Below are 7889 nucleotides of genomic sequence, written 5' to 3' on the forward strand. Positions count from 1 at the left end.
CAACCTGAGCACGCTGAGTGCCAAGTTCGGTGTGCAGCGCATTTTATAACCAAGCAGTACGATGTCATGCTAGTGATCCTGCAGCTCCCTAGCTCCTTGGGAGGAGGCATGGTTTTGTCTTCAGCCTGAAGATGAAATAGAAGATGTTTGACCAAATTCCCTTACTGTTTTCAACACAGAATGTGTGAGTATTGCTTTTCCACCAGGAAATGTCCCTTTTTGCCTAAATTAGATGTTATTTTGCTACTAATATTTTTCTTTACATGAATTTTTTCCTTTATAAGAAAATTCTTTTTTCTTCATAGATCTCTGAGTGCTTTACAAGAAGATCCCCATAGCCCTCTTGCAAGTGGGTAAAACAAGCTGCAGGGCAGCACAGTGCTTTGTCTGCATCCACCCCATGGGAAATCCTGGCCTGGAGCCGGGGGGTGCTGGGCTACTGCTGAGGGCTCTGGTCTTAACCGTGCTGACTTTCAAAAAAAAATCAAGAAGAGAAATTTAGAAAGCAGGTGATTTCGTAATGGTTTGCCACTGCCACTTTACAGAGACACCGGTCGGAGCTCCTGAGAAGCCAGAAATCTGCCCTCCCTCGCCACCTTCGCTGAACTTCAGCGAGGCTCACGGGAGAGCCCATAGCCACCACTGCGTGCACACCGTGTCCCAGCGCCTGTCCCCAGCGGTGGGTGGTGCCAGCTATTTCAGACACTGTTTACCGTAAGTAAGACTGCAATGATACAGGGTGAATGTAAGTGCTAAGAACCAGGCAAGGTGCCCAGCCGACACACAGAGCCAGTGCCTGGGCTCGGAATGGCATGCATCATATCAGACAGTTTTGGGGCATAGTGAGGGAGAAAGCACCCAACTGCATGAATAGACAGTTCTCAGGACATTATCAGAACAGAACGAAATTCTCCTCACCATGCAACCAAGCCCTAAAACTGAGCAGCCTCTCCCAGCCCCTGAAAATCCATGCTGGCAGACTCAGTGCAAATATGCTGTCCCCTGCTATGACAAATTGCTGACAAGCCAAGGTCAGAAAGCAGAAAGTTTTCTGCACTCTATCATGCCAGGAATAAAAAGAAAGAAAGAAAGAAAACAAAAAGCCTTGTTTTAAAATAAACCGTTTTAATAAGCAAATGTTCTTTTGAACCACCGTAGAGTACAAACCTAACAATATTTGTTAAGTAATTATCAGTGACATATTTAAGTCTGGCTCAGTATGTATTAACAAAGTGGTATTTGTGCTGCTTTTGTTGTAACAAGACTCAATAGTGTTTCTAGAAGGTGACCTGAAAAAAGGGTTTTTCTTTTTTTTTCCACTTAGTGTCACACAGAAACATCTGCTGAGCAGCAGACCCGCCTCAGGACTTTCAAGAAAAAACCTTCCTAAGGTACTGATTTCAGTGAAATCATATTTCTCTTTCATTGGCTTAGTTCAGTTCATGTTCTGCCTCTGAAGTGTTATTTTTTACCCATAAATCCACTTCCTTTTATCACTATGGCTTTCTGAATTGTCTGCCCCAAGATTGCAAATGCAGCCCTATTATTATAGTCTGTATCTGAAATGCCACAGTGCCGTGGCTGAATAAAGTTCAAACACATTCCACCTCTTCTGATCAGCTGCTGCTCCCTGAGGTCTGGCAAAAACTAGGCTCACTGCTATCCTTGACTACAGCAAGGCTTTTTAGGGGGCTAGGGACCACCTCACAGGACTAAAATCATGTGAGGCCCTGGGGAGGTTGGAACCACAACGGACTTGACCCAGAGTCTGCCAAGATACGCTAGCAATGTGCAGAAAGCCACTGAGGGACCAAGAGGGCACAGCACAGCCTGAAAGCTGATGGTTGCTTTATGACATGCCGCAAAAGAAAAAAGTAGTATCAATTTCTAATTTAAATTGACCTATGTAAATTTATTTGTATTTTTGTTTATCCTTTGATGTTTGCTTATTTAACTTTTGTAAGAGCCAGATATTAACTCTAGGGTTAATGCATAGACAGAGGAATGCAAAGCAAGAGCAGTCTATAACCATTGTGTTGCTGAATTTAAAATGGTTGTTGTGAAGTTCTGCACTGGGAACAAAGGCTTTATTTTACATCTGATGGGTGGTGAGGAAGTCAGAGTACTCCTTAAGTGTCCTTTCCTGTATGTCAATACATGTTATCTCTTTGGGCCTGCTCAGAAATTTGGGGCTTAATAAATCATTACCATAGACCACACACTTCCACCTCCTTCTCTCTGCCATTGTGGGGTGTGGGTGAGGCGGAAAGATTGTGCTCTGTGGGACCCAAGGGGGAAAACTGCAGTTTATAAATCAGGCTTGAGCTACCCTGAAGTCATAGTGAGGCTCTGCAGGCAAAAATGCCAGCTAGGCTTTTATCTGTATGCCATGGCATCACAGGTCGATACCGTGACTTCCTTCTCTTCTTTAAACCTTTCATGTCAGAGGAATCAAAGACCCCTACCTCCAAATTGCCTCAAGTTAATAATAGCACGAACAGTAGTTAGCCCAGGTTTGAAAGAGGCTTTGATTAGATACTGCTCTTTGGTGAGCCATTTGAAAGGCAGTAGGCAGTGTTTACTTTGCTTGGAAGAAAAGCCTGATGAGCAATTTGCTTTTCTTTTGCTGATGCCAAGCAGAGCTTTGTTATCCCTGGAATACGGAGACCACAGAAGTGGTTTATGGCTACTGCTCTTTACTGCTGGCTATTTCTTTGCTTTGTGTAAGGATAAAAACTCATGCACGAAGCCCAGCGGCCTGGCCTTATGCGTGACAGCTGCTTCTGTGCTGAGCCTTAGCAACCGCCTTGCCCCTCAGCTTGCTCTCCCATGGCTGTTTTTTCCTGCCTGGGACTGGCCTGGGAGGCTACAAGAAAGCTTTATAACTCAGATTATAAATGGTGAGGGCTTTCAATGTTCACTTCATTAAGCTTTTTACTACCCGGGGAGCCATGAGGCCTATCTGACCCTCAGTGCGCTGGCACATTAACCACGTGTACTCCTGCAGCTCTTGGGTCAGTGTGCAACAGAGGCAGGAGGTGCAGAAGGGTCCGGGGCCCCTCCTGACCATGTGTTGTTAAAGCCTGCAACTGGAACACAAGGAATTTTGTTTTAAGATCAAGAGAAAATCAAATGCCTCCAAAATACCTCCAAACAAAGCATTTCAGATGCCACCATTGGCCCAGCCCTACATGCACAGTTAGTGTCCTCACGGACTGGGGGGACCTGCGGGCACAGGGGCTGGAATAAATCGGGAACTTGGCCAGCGCCTGGCCCTTCTGCCACCAGACAGGCGCTATGCGACATGGCAGCGTTTGGAGAGGGCTGTTACGGAGAACGAGAAACGGGCCCTGCGACACTCAGGGCTGGTCTGGCCGCTGCATTTCAGCCCCGCGGGGCTGCCGGCACAGAACTCTCTTTAAAAACAAATAAATTAAAATCACGGCCCCCTCCTCCAAAAAAAAATTTGGGTCCCCCGGGCAGGGCAGCTCAGGGGGGCGGAGGCAGAGCCCGCTCTGTTCCGGGCCGGCAGGGCCCGGCCCCCGCCCCCGGCGCGCCAGGAAGTGGCGGCGGGGCCCGGCCCTCAGGAAATGGCGGCGGCGGCGCCGGCCGCGGGGCGAGGCCGGGCGGGACCCGGACCCCTCACGGCGGCGGGGGCCCGGCGGCACCGGGCGCGGTGGGCAGAGCCCAGGCCTCCCCCCGCTCGGCTCCCGGCCTCCGGGGGCTGCCCCGGCCCTCGGCGAGCCCAGCCGCCGTGACGGGTCCCGGCACCCGGCCGCCATTTCCGCGCTGTCCCCGGACCGCGTGCCGCCGGCTGGCGGAGGAGCCTCGGTGCCGTGCCAGGTGAGGAAGGCGGGCGCTGCTCGGCCCCTCGCTCCGTGCGGCCCCCGCAGGGCTGGGGCTGGGACAGCAGACCCCGGTACCTGCCGATACTGAGCACGTCGGCCTTAATGCAACCGAGAGGAGATGCAACAAAAAAGTCAGCGGTGGCTGCTGGGCTGCCCAGGGACCGGCTCCGGGACAACTGCGGTGCTCGGCAGGGGGAGCGGGAAGCAGGGCGCTGCCTCTGCGCGGTGCCGGGCTGCCCGGCGGTGCTGTGCTGGTGAACGATGCCGGTACCGCTGGGAAACAAGCGGGCTGCTGCAGTACAGCTGGGCCTGAGGGAAGGACAGGGAGCTGCCTGCCAGGGAAGGCAGGCGGGCTGTGCGGCCAGGCTCCGGAGCCTCCTCTAGAAGAGAACAGTCACACCCTGAGACTGCCCCGAGTTTCCTACAGAGGTTTAGCTGGAGGACTAAGAAAGTGGAGCCAGTGACATTATATTGACTCCACTGATACTATCCTCCTAAAATAAACGGTGGAAGAACAAGGCCTGCCTGTGAGATAAAGTCAGGACCTACTTCCTCTACCTACAAGGTTTTTTTTCACGGTAATCACAGCAGGTTAAAAGGCAAGTGCTTATATAGAAAATGCGGGGTGGGTTTGATTTGAATAGAACACACCGCACCACGTTCTAGGCCTGTTGTTGCACTTACGCTTCTGATGTTCTCACCAGTGTTTGCTCACAGCCCGTGGGTTCCTTTGTCCGTGGCTCCGGGACTGGGTGATGAAGGACACGACACGCTGAAGGATTATGGTAACCAGTCTGAAAATTAACTGTGTTTGTCATAATGGGTGTTTAGCCCTCATCATTTGGCGTAAACCTGTTAACCAGTGCAGCCTTGCAAAAGGGCTTGGTGCGATGCCCTCCAGTGGCAACAATGTGTACTGGTATTTTAAATCAAGAGGGGACAGAAGGGAATTGGAAAAAGTGATCCTAAATATTTGATACCCCTAGATGCAAAGGTACCTTGGGTCTTAGGAGGTGGTTTCTCACAGAGGAGGAAACCCTGTTGTTTTCTGCATGAGGCCAAGACTCCTGAGTGTGGTTTCAAGTCCCTGTTGTGCCACAGTCCCTGTGTTACCTAGTCTGTGCTGCTTCTGTGTTATTACAGGATACTGGGAGAACAAGGTGCCTTGAGAGAACCCTGGAAGGAGTGCCTAAAAGCAGTCCAGAAAACAAATCACTTTGATTTCTTGCAGAACCCTGCTATTGACTTAGCCCTCTGGTCAGCACAGAAATAACTGTGCTTAGAGGGAGAATGAGTCTGGCCAGCTTGGTGATTTCAAGAGATGCTGGCAGCTTGCAGCAAAGTCTCAGATTCTGTTTCTTAATCTCTTCAGCCAGCTGTGGTTTTATTATATTTTTTCTGCCTTGCTCTCTGCTGTTCTGCACAGAAGCCTACCACAAACCAAATATGATGATTCTAACCTAGGTACAGAAGGCCAGGTCAGCATTGCCTTCTGGTCTTTTTGCCCACCATAAAAGGGTTTGGGTGTAACTTGTTCTAAGCCCAAGAGCCTCGGGGCAGCTCCTGCTGCTGCAACCTCTGCAGGGATGCGCAGATCACTGCTGCAGATTGGGGCCAGCCTGTGGGAATCAAGTGGCCAATACCAGAGCTTTAGGCATGAGCCCCCATCCTTCACTGAAGACAACTTATTCTGTGTGCCAGCAAGTGCACGTAATGAAATGAACAGAAAGAAAAATGCCAACAGGTATCAGGAAGAATGTGTCTCGCGGCACATAACTCATCAAAGACAAAGGCAACTTGTTTTTTTACGGACCTTTGTCCTTTCATGTGGTCTAGTTCAGCAGTGAGCCAGTGTTTGTAGATAGGCCATGGATGAGAAGAGGTCTTGCCTCATCTGAGACCCCTTTCAGTTGACAACACAGCTCTCCAAGACAAGCACTTTACCCAGGTTTCCATCTAAACAGAATACGCTTGGTGTTAGTCTTCTCTGGCGTGCTGTGCAGGACCTGTTAGTGCCTTCTGGCTTTCCTAAGGGACTCCCCTTTTACTCTGAAGCACAGCTTCCAGCTTTGTGCAGGGTTTGGCCCTTAACAGATGTTTGGCACGTCTCTCTGTCAGGTGGACTTATACAGAAATACAAGGTTGATGTGAACATGCTGAGGGAATGGCCTGAAGCTGCATCAGGGAAGGTTCAGGCTGGGTGTTGGGAAAAGGTTCTTTACTGACAGGGTGGTTGGGCACAGGAGCAGGTTTCCCAGGGAACTGGTCACAGCACTGAGCCTGCCAGAGTTCAAGAAGTGTTCGGACAACTCTCAGACATTTAGTCTGATTTTTTGGGGTGGTCCTGTGTGAAGCCAGGAATTGGACTCGATGATCCTTGTGCGTCCCTTCCAGCTCAGGATATTCTGTGATTCCAGCTTGGGTGCATTACTGCTCAGATCAATAGTCCCTGCAGTGTAAATGGTGGCCTTCTTGTAAAGGACACATACAATGATGATTTACAGTGACAGTTTTAAAAAATTGAAACTGTTCATGCCTTTTTCTTTGCTGAATAAATATTTAAGTGACAAGGTTAGGTTTCCTAAGAGAGGAGATGCTTGGGTTACAGCTGACAGGTGAATCTTTTATTAAACAGAAACATGCAAACTCATTTCCTAACCTGTTTTCAGCCTGGCAGCTGATTATTGCTTATTTATTCTTCTTTTCAGATATTTCTGTTGCTGCCTTAGCAGTCCTGTACCATCCCTGGTGATGACCACTGGGTCACGCTCTGCTAAGCAGGCTGCTCCTGCGATCTCCAGCAGATTCATCGAGCTGGCAACATGATGACGGAGCTGTTTGGTACCCTTAGAGTCCCACTTGCACAGTGTCCAAGTACCTCATGTTCGACTCATCAAATGTGTCCTTGCGGCATGCCTGTGAGATGATGGTGAAGCCCCTGGGACCCAAGTTACGGGGCTCTTGTACCATCTGAGGTGGACAGCTAATCCTGGTGCCAGAATACAGAGTGGTTTGAACAGCTGGGACGGAAGCTGTTGGTGGGGAGTGGTGTGGTGGGGCTGTTCACACCATGACTTAGTGCTTTCAGCAGAACCCTTTGGTTCACCTGGCAGGCTGTCTGCAGGAAAGGTGTTCTTGGTGGGTGGGGGTTCAGACATCCTAATACCCCTGCTCTGACACTTGTGTGTTTTACTTTCAGATGTCTCTCTCTGATTGTAAAGAAGATTGTGGTGCTCAATTTTGGCAGGTAAAAGTAAAACATGCTCCAGTGGGTGGAAGTTGGACACAGAATCAAGGTACACATTTTTATCCAAAGGGAAAAAAATAGCGTTAAAACAATTTGGGGTGTGGTGCTATCTCACCACTGGCAGAGCTGTACACTGTAGCTGCTGTTCTCTGGTACAGCCTTACAATGTCAGCAGGCTCACCTGGCCACCTTGTGCCCTCTGCCTTGGTGGTGGTTGCTCGCTGAGTCACCTGTCTCTAGCAGACACGCGTTGTTGTGCTCGCTGCAAGAAACAGCAACTGAAATTCTCTGGACTGCCTCACAGGAGGTGTGACAAGGTAATCATAACAACCCTTTCTGCCTTGGAAATCTGTGAATTCCTGGTAGGCTATGAAGCTATACTTGCATAGTTCAGTGTTGCTAAACCCATCTTCTTTTGTGGCTTGCAAAACAAATGGATACTCAAGAGACTAATCCTGCCATAGCAGCATATTCAGCTCCTGTTTGCATGTTTTTCTGCAAAGCCTGTTTTGGAGAGACGCATTTCTTCTCTCTCAGCCGTTTAGGAAAGAACAGACAAGCTTTTGGCACACAGTTTACACCAAGTCTCTTTAAATTTTGCCAGGCTCTGTTTATTCACATGGACCCTGTATATTGTAGGGACTACCTGTTCCTGACTAACCCCTAGAATGGAAATTTCAAACCAATGACTTTTGTAATGAATGTACAATAAATTTATGGAAAAGCTTCTTTCTGTGTTAGTGAGTCTTGCTTGAACTCAGGTAGTTTTGACATCCACAAGTGAGGCTGCTTAG

The 7889-nt window shown here is 49.2% G+C and overlaps 1 long non-coding RNA gene and 1 other non-coding gene across 3 annotated transcripts; both read left to right on the forward strand.

Moving 5' to 3' along the window:
• Positions 1-3662: 3662 nt before the first annotated feature.
• LOC121075788 lies at positions 3663-7824 on the forward strand. 2 transcript variants are annotated; one of them, XR_005823155.1, is made up of 3 exons: positions 3663-3843; positions 4553-4633; positions 6557-7824. It is a non-coding gene; the product is annotated as an uncharacterized LOC121075788 (long non-coding RNA). The 2 variants fall into 2 exon arrangements; XR_005823156.1 differs by having other exon boundaries at positions 3666-3843; positions 4566-4633.
• On the forward strand, positions 4284-4414 carry LOC121076396. The gene has a single exon (XR_005823498.1).
• Positions 7825-7889: the final 65 nt, after the last annotated feature.

This window comes from Cygnus olor, chromosome 11, assembly GCF_009769625.2.
Source record: "Cygnus olor isolate bCygOlo1 chromosome 11, bCygOlo1.pri.v2, whole genome shotgun sequence".
NCBI lineage: Eukaryota > Metazoa > Chordata > Aves > Anseriformes > Anatidae > Cygnus > Cygnus olor.